The sequence below is a fragment of the Hyperolius riggenbachi genome, chromosome 6 (assembly GCF_040937935.1).
Source record: "Hyperolius riggenbachi isolate aHypRig1 chromosome 6, aHypRig1.pri, whole genome shotgun sequence".
Lineage (NCBI taxonomy): Eukaryota > Metazoa > Chordata > Amphibia > Anura > Hyperoliidae > Hyperolius > Hyperolius riggenbachi.
Window position 1 is genome coordinate 230,839,854 of NC_090651.1, and position 24,242 is coordinate 230,864,095.

Genomic DNA, 24,242 nt, shown 5'->3' on the forward strand with positions numbered 1-24,242 from the left:
GCCAGTTTTGTTTCAGGCGACTGGCCAGTCAACGGGCCACTGTGCCTGCATGGCCTACATCTTTGTTCATGCTCCTATCGCCATCCTGCGCATGCGCAGTACTAGATTTATTGTACGGTGCATGCGCACGACGGGAGCGTGAACGAGGGCGTGCACGTCCAGGGCGGCGCAGGTGTACTGGCCATCGACTGGCCAGAAATGAAACTAGCACACTGCGGAGGACCGGAGGAAAGCCCCAGGTAAGTGTAACTCTTTTTTTCCCCCTCAGTTAAGGTTCCCTTTACAGAACCACTATCGTGAAAATTGTAAAATTTAAAATACATACAAACACATACATATAAGAAGAACGTTTCTGCCAGAGTAAAATGTGCTATAAATTACTTTTCTCCTATGTTGCTGGCACTTACAATAGGGAGTATAAATCTGACAGAACCGACAGGTTTTGAACTAGCTCATTTTCTCATGGGGGTTCTCAGGGTCTTCTTTCTTTTCAAAAACTCTTAGTGAAAGGCAGTTGCTCTGTCCAACTGCCAAAAAAAGAGTGCAGCAAGCAGGGAGGCTGGCCAGCATCTTTGTATAAATACTTTTCAGGAAGTGTCTTTATAACCACTAGTAAAAAAAACCCGCCCATTAAAAAATGGGTGCCAGGCTACGGGCGCTCCCCCCCCAGCTGTTATTTCCCACAATGCAATGAGGTTCACAGACAGCAAACTGTCAAGTCTGGAAGCAGGGGTACACACACACAGGGACAGGATGCAGAGACACACGGGGTATATTGGATAAAGGCCATGCTGAGAATACCCCATGAGGCAATGGACTAGCCCAAAACCTGTCGGTTCTGTCAGATTTCTACTACCTACTGTAAGTGACAGCAACATAGGAGAAGAGTAATTTATGGTCCATTTTACTCTGGAAGAAACTACTTATTATTTGTATGAGTTTACATGTATTGTAAATTTTGCAATTTTTCGGGATAAGATCCCTTTAAGATAAGAGTCCTTTAAGATCAGGCCACAAAATGTGAAAGGTGCATACTCTTCAGTTAAAATTAGGGAAAATCTTACAAGACATTAAACATTTAAATCTAGATATTGTTTTTCTACATATTCCTTTACATGAGAGGATTTTTTTTTCTAAGTTCGATCCTCTTTGGATTTACTAGAACTCTCCTAACTCTAAAACTAAAGGAGTTGGCAATGAATTTCAGAAATTAATATACATTATTTCACAGAATATCAAAACTTGCATAATTGGTACATGCTTAATGGTAAAAGGTTTAACACAAGGTCAATCTATAATCATTGTTTTACTTACAAGTACTAAGTAAGTACACGTCACACACACAAGTGTCCGAAAGGTTTGTTTGCAAAGAAAGAATTTCAAAATGTGAATGTTTGTGTGCGTGTACATTATATTGCCTGTTAGCCTACTAAAGGGATCCAAGCAGCTTTTTTTCTGCAGTTTGTCCTGGTCTCTAATAGCTGCTATTTCCCCTCTGCCCTTTCCCTCTGCCCTCTGCCTGTCTACACTTGTCAGTTTTCTGCATAGGAAAACTGAGAACCAATGTTAATCAATGGGCTAGTTCACACTTGCATGCATTTTTCACATGCAAAAAAACAATTGACAGCAATGCAGCATTGTGAGACAACTTATGCAGAAGTGTGGATCCAACTGAAGGTGTGAATGTAATCAAGTGTAATTCTCCAAACGGTTTGAGGTACAGTGTCCTATCTCCCCACCCCTGTGCTGATGAAAGCTTTTGTTTGCTCTCTGCTACTGCTAATTACAGCAATCCTTATCTGCCTGCTCTTTCTGCAGACAGCAGGCCCTGGAGGTAGAGCAATAAAAGCCTCTAAAAAACATTTACATGTAAAACATGGCTGTACATTCTTAGTATGCATTTTTAATTTACTATAGAGATGCCTCGGGTACTAAATATGGTGTTCGGTTTACTTTAAGGCCAGCTCTGGTGATGGCATGCTGCTAACATCTCTGCAACTTTATTGCCTGTTCTACAACTTGTTCATGCCAGCTGATACCTCTCTTTGACATTGCTTCTTTATTGACCTTGCTTGACCACCCCTTCTCCCAACCTTTTTGCTTATGTTAATGGCCATTTACATTTGCCACCTATCCCAATCCTTGGGCATCTTCTGTTTTCTCTATCAAAGGTGTGGCAAGCCTAGGGGTCAGTACCTGGTGGTTGCAAAGCAGCAAAATAGTCTGTCGCCTGCTATGGAAGACCTTTTGGCGTCCTCTGTTGAAGACCTGCAGCCCCTTAAAGCGGACCCAAACCAAACATTTTTTAATTCAATATATTTAGTTGCACCACTCTGACACATACAAAGATAAATAAACACTCCTTCAAGCCTATGACCATTTCAGTGCATGCTTTTCACCCTTCTCTTCTCATAACTAGAGTTATACAGGTGGCAGCCATTAGCAATTCCTCTTTTGCTGGACACCATCTACTCCACCAGTTTGCTGGATCTCTACCCGGCAAGGTTTCTCCAATAAATGTAACATATTTTATTTGTCATCATGCAGCTGAAAAAAGGCTGCTATTTATTATTATAATTTAGAAAATAGATTTTATTTCTGAAATCTTGTATTTTTAATTTGGGTCCACTTTAAGCCTCTTACACATGTATCAGTTATCTCACCACCTGATGGGAATGAGGCCCAATCCCTCAGGTGACATTGCAGGGCTAAGTCTATACATGTGCGTTGCCAGCCTGCAGGCTAGTGACGTGTTCTGTTGCTATTCGGAAGGCTGGGAGGCGATGGGCCGAAAGAGCGGCACAGGTTTGATGATATGTGGGAGCCAGGTGAGTGGGGAGAACAATGTTTCCGGCTGTTCCTTGGCGGAAGTAATTCCCCTGACTTATTGCCGGCTGAAGGGAGTCAGGATGCTGTACACTTGCAGCAGAGGTGGTCATTATCGGCCACCTCTGCAAAGTTTAATCTAGTGTGTGTACATAGCGTTCTCCCTGAAAGACTCCACACCTACCACTGATGCCAAGTCACTAAACACAGATACGAGAGATCAGCACAATGGCCTCAATTCAGTAAGCTTAACTCCTGTCTTTAATAACTCTTCTGAGCTGTTTTACAGTTATCACCATGGTGATATAATTGTGATAACTGTAAAACAGCTCTGAAGAGTTATTAAAGACAGGATTTAAGTTTAGTGAATTGAGGCCAATGACATTAGAACCAAACTACTGAAATAATATGTTGCAGTCAAAGACCAAGGACATGATTCTGCATACCTTCCAGACCATGAGTGGTATACTAAAGCAGAAGACTTTGAACTGATGCTCAGTTCTTGGCCAGATTCACTTTAAATGACCCTCTAACTACATTATATAACTAAAAATTATTTGAATTAGGCTCCATTCTAGGAATAGAATTCTATAGAATGTGATATTACTATTGAGTTAAGTGTTTTCAGCTTGGAGAAAATAAGGGTAATGGAGTCAATATTTAATGGAAATGCTCTTTAAAAATAACCGGTCTGTATTACGATGATATCCATGTCCTGACATCTTCCTTTGGAGTCTTTTTATGTAGGTTCTGCTTTAATACAGCACATTATAATACACAGTACACTGCAATTTCCAAACCATTTAAGAGGATAATGTGAGATAAGTATCACATATTAAGGTTTTATGCTAAAGCGCACTATAAGATCTGCTCGATTGTGCTGTGAAGGTCACTGGAAAGTCACAAGGAGAATGTGACATTGTTTTGGTACTGATACTAATGTCAGAAGAGTACAGGATTCTGCAATAGAAAAAAAAAGGGCTGACCTTTAAAGCATGACAAAGATTTAAACTGTGACTTTCTTCAACCAGATGCACATCTCTTATACTTTCCATTTATTCACCAGTCAGGTTTTGCTTCTGTCATACGTTCTGGTTGACGTTATAAATTAACATAGCAAGTAGCTGTATTACATTTATTTGTCTTCATGAAGACTGTTTCAAGGGACCCCGAGGTGAGAGTGATATGGAGGCTGCCATATTTATTTCCTCTTAAACAGTGCAAGTTGCTTGGCTGTCCCCCTTATCCTCTGCCTCTAATATTTTTAGCCATAGACCCTGAACAAGCATGCAGATCACATGCTCTGATTAACGTCTGACTGGATTAGGCACATGATTGTTTCAGGTCAGTGGTGCTCAACAGAGCTCGAATATTCGAGTAGCTCGAATATTCAAGCTCTTTTTCAGCTATTCGAGCTCGGTATTCGAGCTCCGAATAGCTGGAGATATTCGAATGGGCTATTCGAGTAAACTCGAATAGCACATTCACTATTCGCGCTATTCGAGCTAACAGCGCTATTCGAGCTCGAATACCGAGCTCGAATAGCGTCATAGCCCAGATTGATGTCCTGTCCTCAGAGCCAATCAGAGGGCTCCCAGGCCCTCTGATGGCAGCCAATCACAGAGGGGGACCCTGGCCAGCCCCAATCCTATAAATAGCGGCCGCCATGTTAGGTTTTTCCGTCCTTGCCTGACTTTGTACAGAGAGAGATCTGCTCCTTTGTGCTTTGGCTTAGCAAGAGCTTTATTGTGGTCATTCACCTAGCGTTTTTGCTCACATACACCTCCTATATACACCTATATTGTTGTTAGTTAGATAGACATTGTATTTTAGTTAGTAGCTTGTGTGTTACTAGAGAGCCAGCTGCTGCAGGCAAGCTTACACAACTTTAGGCCTCAGGGCCTGCCTGTGTGGGCAGCTCAGCTGTTCTCTCCTGACCTTTGGCAAGTCTCCCTTACACTGCTACTGCCAATAGAGCGCGCCCTAGTGGCTGCTGCTCTGCTCTGGCGCTTTGAGTCCGCAAGGAGAAAAGCGCAATATAAATGTTATTTGTCTTGTCTTGTCTTGTCCTCTGTTAGTTTATTTCTCATCTATACCAGTATTTCTGCTGTCCTTTACTAGTACTGAGTGATTGTATTTTGTATTGTAGTTATATAACTGTACTAGGACACTCACTGTCACTGTTTGCTCATAGCTCCTGCGTGTGACGGTGTGTGTGTGCGTGCACTGTCTGTAGTGTACACACACTCTATTTCCTTCTGATTACTGATTATTGTAATTTCTAGATGTACTTACTGTTACTACTTACTGTACTAGGGAGGGACACTCAGTCACTGTTCATAGGCTAGCTCCTGCGTGTGTGTGCGCGTGCACTGTCTGTAGTATACACACACTCTATTTCCTTGTGATTACTACTAATGAATCTGATTATTGTAATTTCTAGTTGTACTTCCTGACTGTTACTACTTACTTACTGTACTAGGGTAGGGACACTCACTCAGTCACTGTTCATAGGCTAGCTCCTGCGCGTGTGTGCGCGTGCGTGCACTCACTGTCTGTAGTGTACACACATTCTATTTCCTTGTGATTACTACTAATTATTGTAATTTCTAGTTGTACTTCCTGACTGTTACTACTTACTTACTGTACTAGGGACACTCACTCAGTCACTGTTCATAGGCTAGCTCCTGCGAGTGTGTGCGCGTGCGTGCACTCACTGTCTGTAGTGTACACACACTCTATTTCCTTGTGATTACTACTGATTATTGTAATTTCTAGTTGTACTTCCTGACTGTTACTACTTACTTACTGTACTAGGGACACTCACTCAGTCACTGTTCATAGGCTAGCTCCTGCGCGTGTGTGCGCGTGCGTGCACTCACTGTCTGTAGTGTACACACACTCTATTTCCTTGTGATTACTACTGATTATTGTAATTTCTAGTTGTACTTCCTGACTGTTACTACTTACGTACTGTACTAGGGACACTCACTCAGTCACTGTTCATAGGCTAGCTCCTGCGCGTGTGTGGGCGTGCGTGCGTGCACTCACTGTCTGTAGTGTACACACACTCTATTTCCTTCTACTGAATCTGAGTGATTACTACTGATTATTGTATTTTCTAGTTAGTGTACTAGGGGACACACTCATTGTTCACTGTTCACACTTACTGATTACCAATTATTGTATTTTGTATTTGTACTGTACTAATCAGTTAGCGATCTAATCACTTAGTGATTAGTGTCACCTCACCCACCAACCCACTCCATTAAAGTACCCCACTTTTCACCCGCCCTTTTTAAAAACTTTTGTGTTTACGCCCAAAACATCTAAGATGTCTGGAAGTGGCAGCCAGCGCGGTTTGGGCAAGGGGAAGGGCAGCAAGGGAATCAGGAGGAGAGGGAGCAGCATTGTGGCAAGCCGCGGCCGCGCCACCATGCACAGTTCCGCAGCAGCAGCGTCAGTGGCTAACATTCCTCCTATAGCCACTGGCCGTGGACGCCTTGGGCGCGCCGCCCAGCAGGAGCATCTGCAACTCACGCTGCAGAGACACAGCAGCAGCAGCGTGTAGCACCTGCTCCGATTTTCCTCCAGCCGGGTCGGAAACGTCCCATTGAGGAAAAGGATGCAGCCACTGTGGTGCAACTGATGATGGAGGATGAGCAGCCCGCCATCAGCTCTGCATCCGAGGCCTCCACCCTCACCACCACCACCACCACCCCTGTTCGCAGCAGCCGCCCAGCAGGGCCTGGGGAGGAGGCCAGTTCACCGTCAGTCGCCGACCTGTCACTCAGCAGTCTTTTGACCCCAGGCACCATCAGGGTATTGTCTGCTGTTGTTGGCGATTTTGAGGAGGAGATGCTGATGGGCACTTTGGGGGAGGAGGGATTGGACAGCAAGACTGTGGCGACAGTCAAGCAGCCCATCCATGCATCAGGAGAGGAGTTTGGGGGGTCATCATCCCAGCAGGACATGTTTCAGGAGGGGGAGGATGATGATGACACAGTGACAGACAAAGACTGGGTGCCACCAGCTCCAGGGGATGTCGTCATCAGCAGCTCTGAGGAGGAGGAGGATGCGCTTGTGGGCCTTGCAAGGAGGCGCATCAAGGTCCCACAGCCTGCTGGTGTCTCAGGCTCAGCAGCAGCAGCAGCAGCATCTGCCAGTACCACCACCAGCTGCACCCAAGCCCCCGCCCCAACCACCACAGGGAGACAGGCAGCAGCGGCTCCAGGCCGTAGGGGGTTGTTTTTGTCACCAATCTGGCGATTTTTCACCATGCCCACAGTGTACAGCAAGTACGCCACTTGCAACCACTGTCAGCGGAAGTTGAGCAGAGGTGCAGACCCCTTAAAGTTCAGCACCAGCTCGCTCATCAACCACCTTGCTGCGAAACATTTCCACCAGCATGAGGAGTTCCAGAGGCTGAAGGCATCTGGTGCTGGCAGTGGCAGCACACCCATCACTGCACAGCCTTCAGCAGCAGCAGCAGCAGCAGCAGCAGCAACAGCAGCCACCCGCCCTCCTGCTCCTCCAGCAGCACCAGCAGGAGTGCGGAAATGCACTGCTCCTCCCCCCTCTGCAACTCCTGCCGCCGACACTGAGACCTGTTCTGGCAGCCAGTCCTCAGTGGCCTCCTCTGCTGTGTCTGCTGATTCCCGTGCAAGCAAAAGGCCACGCCGGAGCCTTTTGAGCGAGTCCTTCCAGGGGGTGGTTAGGGCTCTGCCTCCCAGCAGGCGTCGCGTGCGGCAGCTGAACGGCTTGCTGGCACGGGCCATGTGCTCCCAACTCCTGCCGTATACGCTCGTGCAGGAGGGGAGCGACATGCGTGCGCTGCTTGCTTGTGCAGCCCCAGACTGGCAGCTCCCCAGCAGACACTTCTTCGCCCGCAAGGCCATTCCTGCACTGCACCGCTTTGTGATGGCCAATGTGGAGCGAGGGCTGGAGCACGCGGTTGGTGAAAGGGTCCACGTCACCATGGACTCCTGGAGCAGCCGCTTCGGGACAGGCCGCTACCTGTCCTTCACTGTCCACTGGGTCAGCTTGGTGGAAGGGGGTGAGGATGGGAGAGCAGTAGCGGGCACAGTAGCAGCAGCAACACAGTGGGTGGTGCCACCCCGCAGGGTCAGGGGAACTGCAGCAGGTTCCTCCGATCCTCTGCCATCCTCCGGCACACCTGGCCAAATTCCCCGCCTCAGCAGCAGCGTGAAGGCCCGCCACTGCCAAGCGCTGCTTCACTTGGTCAGCCTTGGGAAGACCAAACTGATGGCAACCCATGTGTTGGCCAAACTCCAGGAGCAGGAGAGGATTTGGCTGACCCCCAGAGGCCTCAGAGTCGGAGAGGTGGTGGCCGACAATGGGGCCAATCTGGTTGCCGCAATAGACAGGGGAAACCTGACCCACATCCCCTGTCTTGCCCACGTGCTGAACCTGGTGGTGCAGAAGTTCTTGCGCACCTACCAGGGGATGGGCGAACTGCTGGAAACGGCAAGGAACGTTGTGCGTCACTTCCGGCACTCGGCTGCAGCCTGTGCGAGCCTGGAAGACGTGCAAAAGGAGCTGGAGCTGCCACGCCATCGGCTGATCCTTGACGTTCCGACTCGCTGGAACTCCACCCCGGCGATGTTGGAGCGTCTGGTTGAACAGAAGCACGCTGTCAACCAGTACCTTGCCCTGGCCACTGTGTCCGCCGCTCAGAGAAGGGACAGGACCAGCAACATCCCGTCCATCGTCCCGGATGATGACTGGAGGCACATGCAGCAGGTGTGCTTAGTGCTGCCTCCCTTTCTGCAGGCCACTAACATGGTGAGCAGGGACCATGCTATGGTCTGCGAGTGGGTGCCCCTGGTTTGTCTGCTGAACAGGGCCCTCGATGCTTTGCTGGAACAGGAAGCGGCAGCCTTGGACCAGCAGGAGCGTCATGCAGCTGCACAGTCCACCTCTGAGGGGGAGGAGGAGGAGAACTTGGTGGAGGTCCCTGACCTTGCTGCTGATGAGGGGGATCAGCACAGCGCAGCTGAGTTGGTGCGGGGGTGGAGAGAGGATGAGGCTGAGGAGGCAGAGGAGGAGGATGAGGACAGCACTGCCGTCGATGTGCCAGCACACGTGGCCCGCCTCTTCACAATGGCAGCCCACATGCTGACGTGCCTGCGCAAGGACCCCAGGGTGATCCAGATGAAGCAGAGGGTGGACATCTGGATCAGCATGATGTTGGACCCACGCCTCAAGGGGAAGTTGAGCCAGTTCCTGCCGCCTGCAGGAGGAGACCCAGCGCAACAAATAAGGAGCTTGCAGCAGGCGCTTGTTGAGCGCTTGGAGGAAGCCTTCCCCCAGCCTTCCACCCCCACTGTCCAGCCAGCACAGAGGCAGCAGCAGGTGCCTGCATCCAGCAGCAAGCGCCCCACAGACCTGCTGTCTCTCAGCAACGAGCTCTACAGGACTGTAGAGGCTCTGGCAGAAGTGACTAGAGAGGAGGTGCATGCAGCAGCATCCTCCTCCGGTCACAGCCAGCGCCTGACCCGAATGGTGGCTGACTACATGGGATTCCTACAGCGGGCTTGACAGCGATGCCCCTGTTGATCCCATGGAGTATTGGGTCAAGCGCCTGGAGATCTGGAGCGAGCTGGCGCAGTACGCCCTGGAAGTGCTGTCCTGTCCCCCTTCCAGCGTGCTGTCCGAGCGCTGCTTCAGTGCAGCTGGTGGCGTGGTCACCGAGAAACGCTCACGTCTGTCTCACAAGTCTGTGGACAGACTCACGTTTCTCAAGATGAACCAGGCGTGGGTGGAAGGCGAGTTCCTGGCCCCTGTTGTCGGCGAGAGGGGGACATGAACTGGCTACCGGAAGAACCATCGTTAATGTGCCTTACCACCCTTTACCACCTCCTGGCTCCTGCTCACTAAGCCAGCCTGGTTCACTTTGACTATTACGTCGCCTGCAGCCACACATTTTACACCTACAGTGGGCTGCTGTGTACTGCCCTTCTGCTGTCTGTCGGTGTTTCCCACTGCCAGGGTACACAGATTTACCTTCTGCTGCCACTCTGCCACCAGCTATTACGTCAAACAATAGCTATATCTGTCTGTGTAATTTTCTGTAAAAAACAAAACAAATAAACCATAAAAAAAAAAAGGTTTAATTTTTCTGAGGTGCCCGGGTTAAAAACTGTGTTGTCCCAGTTGTGTATTGGACACGATGTGGGCTGCACGACCGCTGTCTGGGACCTCCTGCTGTGTTTATTTACAGCCCTGGTATCACCGCTAGGTACCAGGGCTATTATGTCACGCTGCCTGCCTGGCCTGCTGCCACACTCACACTACTCCTCCATTCCTCCTGCTGCTGCTGCTGTATGTCTGTGTTTCCCACTGCCAGGGTACACAGAATTACCTTCTGCTGCCACTCTGCCACCAGCTATTACGTCAAACAATAGTTGCTCACATTACTCCTCCATTCTTCCTGCTGCTGCTGCTGTCTGTCTGTGTTTCCCACTGCCAGGGTACACAGATTTACCTTCTGCTGCCACTCTGCCACCAGCTATTTCGTCAAACAATAGCTATATCTGCCTGTGTAATTTTCTGTAAAAAAACAAAACAAATAAACCATAAAAAAAAAAAGGTTTCATTTTTCTGAGGTGCCCGGGTTGAAAACTGTTGTCCCAGTTGTGTATTGGACACGATGTGGGCTGCACGACCGCTGTCTGGGACCTCCTGCTGTGTTTATTTACAGCCCTGGTATCACCGCTAGGTACCAGGGCTATTATGTCAACTGCCTGCCTCATTGACTGCCTGCTGCCACACACTCATCCTCCTCCTCCTGCTGCTGAATTTACCTCCTGCTGTCTGTGTGTTTCCACTGCCAGGGAGCACATACAATGGCGCTTCCAACATGCGTGCGCCACCAGCTATTTGTTACGCTCAAAAATAGCTGCATTTCTTTAAAAAAAAACAAAAATTATATATACTTTTTATTAATACTGTGTGATATTATTTTTAGAGGTGTCCGGGTTGAAAACTGTGTTGTCCCAGTTGTGTATTGGACATGATGTGGGCTTCACGACCGCTGTCTGGAACCTCATGCTGTGTATTTACGGCCTGGTACCACCGCTAGGTACCACAGCCTATTATGTCTCGTCTCAATGCCTGCCTCATTGACTGCCTGCTGCCGCACAATCATCCTCCTCCTCCTGCTGCTGAATTTACCTCCTGCTGTCTGTGTGTTTCCACTGCCAGGGAGCACATACAATGGCGCTTCCAACATGCGTGCGCCACCAGCTATTTATTACCCTCAAAAATAGCTGCATTTCTTTAAAAAAAAATATAAAAGAGAAATAAGTGAAGAAGAAGAAGACGATATAGAAAAAGAAGGAGAAGAAGAAGAAGGAGAAGAAGAAGAAGGAGAAGAAGAAGAAGAAGAAGAAGATGAAGAAGAAGAAGATGAAGAAGATGAAGAAGAAGAAGAAGATGAAGAAGATGAAGAAGATGAAGAAGATGAAGAAGATGAAGAAGAAGAAAAAGATGAAGAAGATGAAGAAGAAGAAGATGAAGAAGAAGAAGATGATGAAGAAGAAGAAGATGAAGAAGATGAAGAAGATGAAGAAGAAGATGAAGAAGAAGATGAAGAAGAAGATGAAGAAGATGAAGAAGAAGAAGATGAAGAAAATGAAGAAGAAGAAGAAGAAGATGATGATGAAGAAGAAGAAGAAGAAGATGAAGAAGAAGAAGATGAAGAAGATGAAGAAGATGAAGAAGATGAAGAAGAAGATGATGAAGAAGAAGAAAAAGATGAAGAAGAAGATGAAGATGAAGAAGAAGAAGAAGAAGAAGAAGACAATATAGAAGAAGAAGAAGAAGATATAGAAGAAGATATAGAAGAAGAAGATATAGAAGAAGAAGAAGAAGAAGATATAGAAGATAAAGAAGAAGAAGAAGTATATACAGTACTGAACAACATTTTGGACACAACTTCTCTTTCCACCTTTTTTTTTTTAAAAGGAACATCCCCACATAATCACTTGCTGTTGTTACTTGGAAAAAAAGATGTTTCTTGCATCATTAACCCTCAAAACAAGTGTTGGAAGCTATTTAAGGCCAATTCGAATAGTCAGCTCGAATAATGAGCTCGAATACCGACTCGAATAGTGAGCTCGAAGTCCGAGGTCGAATTGAATAGTAAAAAAAATTCGATTCGAATATTCGACCGAACGCGAATAATTTACTATTCGAATTCGACCAAACTCGAATAATAAAAAGGGGTATCCGAGCATCACTATTTCAGGTTGGTGTAGAGGCACATGATTTTTTCCGGTTAGCATACCTCCCAACTTTTTGAGATGAGAAAGAGGGATGCCTAAGCCAGGCCCCTGCCACACCCCTGATCACGCCCCCATCACACCCTTAGTCATGCATAATATAAAGATTTCATAAGAAAAATATGCTTTATAATGCAAACCCCACTGATCCTTTCTATCCTGCTTCATTTTCCATCATATTAACATTTTAAAATTAGTAATATATCAATTGAAAGGATAGGAATAAAGTTTAGAGTCAAACACATTTTTAGTAGCGAAATCTATATACTGTATTTACAAAGAAACAGGGACAAAGTCCTGAAAGATGGACAAATGAGGATGAAAGAGGGACAGAGGGACAGGGCTCCCAAAGAGGGACTGTCCCTCCAAAAGAGGGACAGTTGGGAGTTATGGGCTAGTGTAGAGGCATAGCTAGAAATCACAGGGCCTCATAACAAAGCTTTGAAGCAGCAGCAGAGTTGGGCACCACTATATTTACAGTATGTGAACAGATCCTAAGAAGCAGACTTGAAGGAAACACTTTGGGAAATAGTACGGTGCTTATGGGCTGATACTGGAAGTTAGGCATTGTAAGGGGGAGCATGAACTGGAGGAACATTTGAAATGGATGCTCTTAAGCATATACGTTTTTTTTTGTTTTTTTTTGCAAAGTGGCTGTGGCTGTGGATGTCCAGAAGTATACGACAGCCTAACATTGTTTTGTGCTTCTACGCATCTTCCGAGCCTCTGTGGGAGAGGCTGGAGGATGGGGTAGCAGACACTGGAGATGGAGGAAAGAGGGGTGGCAGATACTAGAATTGGTGTATACACTGGAAGGGTGATCAGACACTGGAAGTGAGGAGTATTACAGGACAGGCACAGACAGGATAAGGGACAGGCACAGACAGGATATGGCATGTATGGGTAGGAGCATATCTTCATACAATGTTCGTCCCAATAATCAGAAAGGACATTTATCTTGGAGGAATCACGATCATTGACTTTCGTTACATAACAGGCAAGTATTGCAATACTGGAAGAACAAATGTCTCCTTGGCCATCGTCCTGCTGACATTTCTTCCTATCTACATCTATCCTCAGTGTCAGTGGCTGCAGCAATATTGTATTATGCATCGGAGAAAACAAATACATTGTTGATTAAAAACAAATGTAATTAAATCTTTCCCACATTTTTTTAATTGATAGCCAAAACGAAAGCAGTATTATGTGCCACAGATGGCATTGAAAGCCCCAAAATGTATTTTGTTGGCCATTACTATTATGTCTAAGAATGTCTCTTTATATAAACCTTATGAGACTTGGCACATGAAATGGGCTGGTTAATTCATACTCTCTGCGAAGAATATGATACATTTTATTAGCTCTAAACTGCAGCAGACCAGTAATAAGTATGTCAATAAGTGTAAATTAGAGCCCACTAATTGTAAGGATTATGAAAAATTGCCCCTGTTGTCTCTGCTATAAGTGGAAACCATCCTAGAACGATTCCACCCTATCAAAAGACAATTACATGGAAGAACCATGGTGATAAGAATTTAATTGCCAGGCTATTTATTAATGTGTTAAACAATGCTCTTTCTATCATTTAATTACGATTAAGGAAATTGATTGCTTGGCTGATCAAAATACATCTGTTTTTTCTTTCTTTAGCTTAGGTTTGAATAAAAAGTGAATTTATGTTTTCATAAACTGTTGTACCTATTAAATTTACTTTGTAGTCACTGCACAAAAAAAAATTAATATGATCTTGAACCGAGTAGAATTATTTAAAATAAACACATGATGCACCTGCAAATGAATATTACATACTTATCTCACCACCAGTTCCTCTCAGAAGCTCGCCATTTTCTTATTACAAAGATTCCTTCCATTTCTGACAAGATTTTGTCAGAACTGAAATATATCAGTTGCTGTCAGTTATATATCAGTTGTTGTCAGTTATAACTGAAATGACAACCGATGAGCAAGGTAATATCCATGTTTCCCTATGGTTCAAGTAGGTAATGTTACAGTTAAACATGGTGCTGACCAGGAAGCTGTTATGGGGTAGTGAATATTTTTTTTTAAATGGAGGATGGAGGATTCCATTAATCACAGTCGACAAACAGGAATGGTAAAGGAGAGAAGGATTGATGAGTAAACTATATGGGAGGTAAGTTTGACATGTGTATGATTATTTTGACTTTTATTTTTCAGTTCAGGTTTGCTTTAAGCTAAGTTCTTTCCTTTAAAAATTACATAGTTATAGATATTATGCATAAAGCTGTCGGTAACCAAGCCAAATGCAGTAACTGTAGTCTTCCCATTGACCTTTAGCTGCTGTGTTGATTTAAAATCCTGTGACTGATTAACTCTACCCACATTCTCTCTGTGCAGCTCTGTTAGTATGATGCACTGACCAGATCCCCCATTGCACTGTTGAATAGCTTTTCATTTCAAATCCAAACAAAAACAACGATTCAAAAAACGCAATTGCAGAAGCATGTACCGTATATACTCGGATACAAGTCGACCTCATGTATAAGTCGACCCCAATATTTGACCCTCTTAAACAGGAATTTATTAATTACTCAAATATAAGTCGGTGCAGCAAAGTTAAGGGCTGTGTGGCCCTTCTAGCAGTGTGGCCCCTTTGTCCCCCTGGCTGTGTGGCCCCTCTAGTTGTGTGTCATCTGTGTCCCACTGGCTGTGTGGCCCGTTTCCCCTGGCTGTGTGGCCCCTGTTTCCCCTGGCTGTGTGGCTTCTGCTGTGTGGCCCCTGTTTCCCCTGGCTGTGTGGCTTCTGCTGTGTGGCCCCTGTTTCCCCTGGCTGTGTGGCTTCTGCTGTGTGGCCCCTGTTTCCCCTGGCTGTGTGGCTTCTGCTGTGTGGCCCCTGTTTCCCCTGGCTGTGTGGCCCCTGTTTCCCCTGGCTGTGTGGCTTCTGTGTCCCCCTGGCTGTGTGGCCTCTGTGTCCGCCTGGCTGTGTGGCTCCTGCTGTGAGGCCCCTGTGTCCCCCTGCCTGTGCAGTCACTGGTGGGCAATAGCTATTCCCCTGTGTCCCCTTCCCAGCAGTGTTAGCAGACAGCTTGCTAAAAAGCCCCCCTCCCTCCCACCACCATGCAAAGAGGCCTCTTCTCTCTACCTCTCCCCCCTCTGTGTGATCACTGAAGCCAGCAATCACTCACTGAGCTATCCCGCGCTGCAAAGCAGACAGTTTACTGAAAATCCCTCTCCCTCCCACCAGCCACAACCACGCAAAGGAGCCTCTTATCTCTATCTCTCCCCCGTGTAATTGCTAAAGTGGAAGCTTCAAACTCACACTAATTCATCCGAGCACAGCTCTCTTCTGCCTGTAGTCACGCTGACTGGGCTGTATGCATAAGCTACAGCTCCCGATGTAATGTGATACATGAAGTCACATGACATCGGGGCTCGTAGCTGTGAGCTGATGCACACACAGCCCAGCCAGCGTGACTACAGGGAGAAGAGCGCTGTGCTCCGATGGATTAGTGAGTGAGAAGCTTCCACTTTAGCGATTACACAGGGGGGAGAAATAGTGACAAGAGGCTCCTTTGCATGGTGGTGGGAGGGAGGGGGATTTTCAATAAACTGTCTGCTTAACATTACAGGAAGGGGGAGAGAAAGAGGTGCCTCCCCATTCCTGGCTATAAGTGGGGAAATTTTGGACTATCTCGAGTATAAGGCGACCCCCCCACTTTTATACTTTGAGTCAGTCCAAAATTTCTCGACTTATAGCCGAGTATATACGGTATGTGAAAAATTGCATGATTTTTCCACTAGGACAAGTGTAAACCCTCCCTTGGGGTCCTTCCACACTGAAAATTGCAGTCACAAAATCGCAATTGGGATGCAGTTGCAATTTTCAGTTCATGCCAATTGCACACAACGTCACAATTTACGGATGTGATCGTTGTTTCATTTGCCAACATGAATAGAACACAAAAAATCTGCAAGAGGTTTTTACAAATGGGAAATCACATTGCAAATCACATAGCACTGTGGTTGCTATGTGATCTGCACATGCTTCAATTGACATGATCGCAAATGCAGAAAAACTGTAGCAGGCACTGCAATTATGTTTTGCTGAAAATCACAATGCACCGCAATGCAACACTGAAGAAGACGCCTCACGATTTCTTTTATTTTACCGGTGTTCTTGCCATCAGCAAAAAGTATGCGTTGTGAAATCTGTATTGAACCGCATGCAGAGTGGAAGGGCCCTTACTTAAAGAGACTCTGTAACAACAAAAACCTCCCCTGGGGGGTACTGAGGGGAGGACTGGGACCTTTCAGCCTGGGGGGAAAACACAAACTAGAGGCCCGTGTTCATGGCAGCCTCAACCCAAATGGCGTCAACTCAGGCCCCCATGTGCTACATGCTGGTAGTCATGTGGGGCGCCCATGTGGAAATACAGCAAGTACACTTCCAGGGCAGTGTGAGAGGTAAAGTATAACTGCACAGGCACCGGGTGTCACATAATACATTTGGAGGGATGACAGCAAGGGGTTTCCATTGTGTCCGTCGTTCGTGATTATCGCATGTCGTTACCGCTGCGCACCAAATCAACCACATCGACCTGAGATTTCCCAGCATCTCAGATTGAACCAATTTCCGCCCAAAATCCGTCAAATCGCCAATTGGGCATGCTTGTGGCGGCACCGATTTTCACCCAATCCGATAGTAATTATCAAAACAGTTGGTTGATCGCTGAGACAACAGATGTATGGCCACCTTAATTCCCCAAGACTCTCTCTCCCCCCCCCCCCCCCCCCACACACACACGTATGTCCATAGAGGTACTGTCCCTTCAGAAGAGGGACAGTTGGGAGCTATAGTGGTGTGAAAGCAGACAGAGGTTTTTTTTTCTATGGACCCTGCAGGCAAGCCTCTGCTCTGCATCTTGCTGTGTACATTTACCAGCTTACCCGTCCTCCAATTGCTCCGTAATTGCATCTTTATTTCTCTCAGCCTAATGTTTCACATTGCCTTATACAAAAACCTGAATGCAGCAGGCACTGTACCAGCCCTAAATCATTAAATGAGAGGCAGCCTGGGGGGAAATCTCCCCCTTTCCCCCCTGGCCAGTCCTCCCCTGGGGGTACTCACCTCGGGTGGGGGAAGCCTCCGGATCCTAATGAGGCTTCCCACGTCGTCCTCTGTCCCACAGGGGTCTCGCTGCAGCCCTCCGAACAGCCGGCGACAGAGCCGACTGTAGCTTCAATATTTACCTTTGCTGGCTCCAGCGGGGGCACTGTGGCGGCTTTCGGCACGGAAATAGACGGAAATACCCGATCTCCCTCGGGCAGGGCCGGCCCGCTCATGAGGCAGGGTGAAACTTTTGCCTCAGGCGGCAAAATTCCAGGGGCGGCACCCGCCCGTCCGTGGGTGCGGGGAGCCGGCCGCCGAGCTGGAGGGGTAGCTGGCAGGACGGGGGTATTGGGCCTAGCGGCGGGGAGGGGGGTCGGACCCCCCCCCTCCCTCGCCTGGGTCCCCCGTGCTCCGCTCCCCTCCAGCCTTAAATACAAGCAGCCGCTATGTGTAAGAGGCACGGGTGGGTAGGACTCACCTCTTCCTCGTTCCAAGCGTGCACTCCACTGACGTCACTTCCTGCAGCGTTGCAGGAAGTGACGTCAGTGGAACGCACGCTTGGAACGAGGAAGAGGTGAGTCCTACCCGCCCGTGCCTCTTACACATAGCGGCTGCTTGTATTTAAGGCTGGAGGGGAGCGGAGCACGGGGGACCCAGGCGAGGGAGGGGGGGGTATGACCCCCTCCCCGCCGCTAGGCCCAATACCCCCGTCCTGCCAGCTACCCCTCCAGCTCGGCGGCCCCCCAGAGCGCGCCCCCCACCGGGGGGGGTGTAGGCGGAAATTTTTTTTTGCCTCAGGCGGCAAATAGTCTAGGGCCGACCCTGCCCTCGGGTCCGCTCTACTGCGCAGGCGCCGGAAACTTGCGCCTGCGCAGTAGAGCAGACCCGACGGCGATCGGGTATTTCCACCTACTTCGGAGCCGACAGCCGTCAGAGCGCCTGCGCAGGAGCCAGGAAGGTAAATATTACGTCACCGCTGCACGGAGGGCTGCAGCGATACTCCTGACGGATGGAGGACGTCGTGGATCATTAGGATCCGGAGGCTTCCCCCACCCGAGGTGAGTACCCTCCAGGGGACGTTTTGTCGTTACAGTTCCTCTTTAAAGCAAATAAATGCAGCATACAGCCCAGCAGTGCAGGGCCTTCTCCACCAGGTGGCACTCCAATGTTAATGTGTCTATTCTCCCTCAGGCCTAGCAACCCTTCTACAGGCATGAAATCACAGTTACACTCAGGGCCGTGCTTTAGCTCAAAAGTAATGTCCTTTAAACAGACTCCGTAGCAAAAATTGCATCCTGTTTTTTATCATCCTACAAGTTCAAAAAGCTATTCTAATGTGTTCTGGCTAACTGCAGCACTTTATACTATCACTGTCTCTGTAATAAATCAACTTATCTCTCTCTTGTCAGACTTGTCGGCCTGTGTCTGGAAGGCTGCCAAGTTCTTCAGTGTTGTGGTTCTGTGATGCATCTCCCCCCTCGAGGCCCCTCTCTGCACACTGCCTGTGTGTTATTTAGGATTAGAGCAGCTTCTCTCTTCTCTCTTATATTTTACAAGCTGGATAAATCGTCCTCTGAGCTGGCTTGGCTTTCACATACTGAAGAATTATAAACAAGGGCAAAGCTGTTTGCAGGAAGAAACGAGCAGCCTGAAACTTCAGTGCATGAGAACAGAGTGAAAGAAACACACAAATGATCTCTTGAGATTCAAAAGGAAGGCTGTATACAGCCTGCTTGTGTATGGATGTATTTTCTATGTGTGGACATACTGTACATCAACCCACTTCCTGTTTTGGTGGCCATTTTGTTTGTTTATAAACAAACTTTTAAAAACTCTTTTTAACCACTTTTAATGCGGCGAGGAGCGGCGAAATTGTGTCAGAGGGTAATAGGAGATGTCCCCTAACGCACTGGTATGTTTACTTTTGTGCGATTTTAACAATACAGATTCTCTTTAAACAGAACTTAAAGTGAGAGAACTAAAGGTTGTCATAATTATTTCCTACAATGCTTACTATCTACCTGCCCTGCTGATCCTCTGCCTTTAATACTATTAGCCATATACCATGAACAAGCACACAGATCAGGTGATCTGAATGAAGTATGACTAGATTAGCTGCATTCTTGTTTCAAGTGTGTGATTCAGAGTCAGACACTATTGCAGCCAAAGAGATCAGCAGAATAGCTAAGCAACTGGTATTGCTTGAAAGGAAATAAATATGGGAGCCTCACTTTGGGTTCCCTTTAAAAGTAAGATAATACCAGAAATTAGAGAATTAACTATTTAGTACAAGTATTGTATGCAGGGTAAGTGAACAAAAAGTAACTGTTAAAGGAAGGAGATTTTGTTGTAAGTATAGGATGGAGTTCCTCAGGTAGACATTATTGGCCTGATTCTGCAAATGATCAGTTACTACTTTATCACAAACCAGTAGGTATTGATATACTTCATTGAACCAATACTTTTAAAAATGTGACCATTAAAAAAAGAAATGGTCTGTGTGGGCGGCTGGATAGTGTACTAGTCACCACCTTTGACTTACCTGAGCAGGGTTTGAAACTTGGCTGGATCCAATATCTATTCAGCGATGAGTTAGGGAGGAGTGGGGTGGCATTGGTGGCTGCAGCTCTCATTTAATCTCACTGAAGAAAAGTGCTATACAAGTCACTTTTTTCTTTTAACATCTTTATAAGTGGAACTGTCTCCAAATTCATATTTGACCATTTACCATCCAGACAGGATTGTTTATCAACATGTCCCCGGTCCACTATATCTGTGTGTACCTGGAGGGCCACATCCCCTCCAGGTTCTATTGCTAATTCTTTAGCAATTGTTGCTTCTAGAGTTCTCAACCACCTGGAAGTAGTTTTAGATATTTGCACTTTGGTGTTGAATGTAGTTTCCGCTTCCCTCCCACCCACTGTATGAATATACATATGTTTGCTGCAACCACTGCACATATGAAATGCTGTGAAACATTATGCTGTTTTTATCCAGCAACCCAGAGGTGCTGTAATGGAGGTATGTGGGACAAATAACCACTCACTCAACTTCTGCAAGACCCTGTAGGAAAGAACTTGAGCCAAAATGGTAGCCTTTCAATGAATTTGGGAGCAAGGTAGTCTGCAAAACACAAACTTAACCCACAATCACATGACCATGGGCTCAGCTAGAGAACTATCACGCTTGGTACAGTAGTACGCTACGTTACAGGCATATATAATGAGGATCAGATAATCGTAGTCAAAATGTAAATAAGGTCATTCACGTGTGATAGAATAGCTGCGATACAATATGCTGAGACAAAGGCTAGGTCGTTAAACAGGCTAGGGTCATACATGGGTGGTCAGATGGCTGAGGTACAATAGGCTGAGGCAGAGTGCATGGTCAAGAGTAGTAAAAGTCATACAAAGTATATCAGAAAAATAACAAAGCTATTCTAAAGGATAGATATATATCGCAAACGCTGCATATATATATATATATATATATATATATATATATATATATATATATATATATATATATATATATCAGAGCAACTAGGCTAATCGCATATAAATACAATAATATCACAGAGTGACAGAGTGTCCAGCATCAGCGTACTGAAGGCTATCACGGGCAGTGAGCAACTGAATGAACAGAGCTTATATACAGGTGGGAAAGATCAGACCAGCCCAGAAAATCAGCAAAGGTTCCAGCAGAAAAGTGTCAGCTGACCAGTGTGTCAGCTGACACCCACTAGACCCGCCTCCTCAACCTATAAGAACTGCTCTGGGACGGGCGCGTCCCCCTGGGAAGGCTGGAGGAACGTACATGCTGAGTCAAAGCCGCATGGGTGCTGGGGGTGCTGCAGCAGAAATCGGAAGAGGAAGCTTCCTGCAGCAGCCCAGTGCTGCCTGAGCTCTTACTGGAACCATTAGCAGGTAAGAGCAATACAAGAACACAAAGTACTCTCCCCACGTGCTACACACACACACACACACACACACACACACACACACACACACACACACACACACACAGATGTCCCGAACGGTTCGCCCACGAACGGTTCCCGGCGAACTTCGGTGGTTCGCGTTCGCCTGCCAAAGGCGAACTTTCCCGGAAGTTTGATTCACCCCATAATGCTCTATTGAGCAAAACTTTGACCCTCTACATCACAGTCAGCAGGCACATTGTTGCCAATCTGACTGCACTCACTGGTGGAGCCCCCCCCCCCTTATACAAGGCAATTATTCCCGTGGTCAGAGCACAGGATGCGCGCTGACACTGAGGATATCCTCCACAAGCGTATAATCTGAGAGAACCTAGCAATGGTGCTATGCACCTGTAGAGGGGAATTCCTGCCAGCAGATGGAGCTATGGAGTGCAGAGGAACAGATCCTCTGCACAGCCACAGATGTCAGTTAGGAATTGTACGAGGGGAAGCAATGCAGGGCAAGATAGCCCTTAAAGAGAGAGAGCACTGAGACAGGGTGTATGTGCGTCCACCAATCTAGTCGCCAGAGCGACGATGAACACACAACCGTGAAGACCTAGTGGGAAAGCAATCGCAAGAGATGGCGATTGCTAACAGCGACACAAGACTGAATAAGCACAGAGAAGGAATGTATGTATGTCCACCAATTTAGTCGCCAGCCAGCGACGGCGAACACACAACAGTGGAAACCAAGTGAGAACGCAATCGCAAGAGATGCGATTGCCAATGAGAATGAGCACAGGGACAGAATTTATGTGTGTTCACCAATCTAGTTGCCAACCAGCAACGGTGAACACACAACAGGAGAGACAAAGTAGGAACGCAATCGCAAGAGTGGTGATTGCCAAAAGTGACACAAGACAGAGCAGAGGTTAAAAACAGGAGCAGAGCAAAGGCACAGCAAATCATACAATGAGGAGATAAGGAAAATAACAAACGCTAGCTAAACGCGAACACCGAACTCATTTGCAACAGCGAACGCGTTTACACCGCGGTCTCCGCACGTTAAGCGCAACAGAGACAAGCACGCCACCCTGACTAACGAATGAACACAAATGGACAATAACAGGAACGCTTGCTAACCGGCTGCCTTACCGCAGACAACTGCAAGCGTTTGCTTCAGACAGACAGACGAACGGAAAACAGGAATAGGTCAGATAAGATTCACCGCTCTTCCGCCAGAGCGAGTGCGATCCGGGTTCAGGGATAGGACAGGGAGGATCCACTGCTCTTTCCGCCAGAGCGAGTGTGATCCAAGTACAGAAACAGAGCTTAGTAGGATCCATTGCTCTTTCCGCCAGAGCGAGTGTGATCCAAGTACAGAACAGACAGAAGGAGTAACCAGTAGCACCCGCCACTACGGTAAAACTCCAAGACATAGACTAGAGAGATCCACTGCCGCTAAAGCTAGGGCAAGTGCGATCCAGGTTCTGGCCCAAACGATTCACCATTGCCAGCCGCTGACAACAGTGCAATAGCAAGGACAACAGAAGACAGAACAGGCAATACAAATAATACAACCTGACTGTACTACAGGGATGCCTAATGCAGTCCCCAGGAATACTCGAATAATAATCTTTAATAAATAATAATAATAATCTTTAGCAAACAATAGCAAGGCTGACACTCTAGGAGTGTTTTAACAATAACAATAATATTTATATAGCGCTTTTCTCCCTGGGGACTCAAAGCGCTGTGACCCTGCATTATGCAGTCTCAAAGGCTAGGGAAAAGAGGTGAGTTTTTAGCCTTTTTTTAAAGCTGTCCAGAGAAGGAGCCTCTCGTACTGATTGTGGAAGTGAGTTGCATAGAGTAGGGGCTGCATAGGAAAAGGCCCGAGCACCAAATGTTAAGTGTATCCTGGGAATAACCAGCTTCATCTTGTTGGCAGAGCGGAGGGTGCGTGGAGGGGCATAAAGTTCCAATTAGTGTTGGGCGAACAGTGTTCGCCACTGTTCGGGTTCTGCAGAACATCACCCTGTTCGGGTGATGTTCGAGTTCGGCCGAACACCATCAGGTGTTCGGCCAAACCGTTCGGCCGCATGGCCGAACTAAGAGCGCATGGCCGAACGTTCCCCAAACGTTCGGCTAGCGCTCTGATTGGCCGAACGGTCACGTGCTTCGGGTAAATAAATACCCGAACCACGTCATATCTCCGCCATTTGTCTGTGGGTTTAGCTCTGGGTAGGCAGGCAGGGTAGTTCGCTCTCCAGCCACGCTAGCCAGGGTCCCCCCCAGTCATTGTGTGTCGCTGCTGGAAACAGTAGTACACCGCTCGCTCAGCCACACTATATATAGCATTGTTTACTGCCACTGTGTACCTCGCTCAGCCACACTATATATAGCATTGTGTTTACTGCCACTCTGTGTACACGGCTCAGCCAGACTATATAGCATTGTGTGTACTGCCACTGTGTACCTCGCTCAGCCACGCTATATATAGCATTGTGTTTACTGCCACTCTGTGTACACCGCTCAGCCAGACTATATAGCATTGTGTGTACTGCCACTCTGTGTACACCGCTCAGCCAGACTATATAGCATTGTGTGTACTGCCACTCTGTGTACACCGCTCAGCCAGACTATATAGCATTGTGTGTACTGCCACTCTGTGTACACTGCTCAGCCAGACTATATAGCATTGTTTACTGCCACTCTGTGTACACGGCTCAGCCAGACTATACAGCATTGTTTACTGTCACTCTGTGTACACCGCTCAGCCAGACTATATAGCATTGTGTGTACTGCCACTCTGTGTACACCGCTCAGCCAGACTATATAGCATTGCGTACTCTGCCAGTCAGTGTGTATATTGCTGGGATCAGTAATACTCCACTCACCGCCAACCACTATATGAGCTCACCATGAGTTCCTCAGAGACCTCCGCTGTGAGCAGCACTCCCAACAACAGCAACAGCCAACGCCCCACGCAAGCTATAACATCCACCCCAGCAGCCAGTGGTCAGCAGCAGCCCTCCCCAGAGGAGAACGTTGTGTCCATCGGTCTGTCGCCAGAGCGATTAATGAGGGCTGCCATTGAG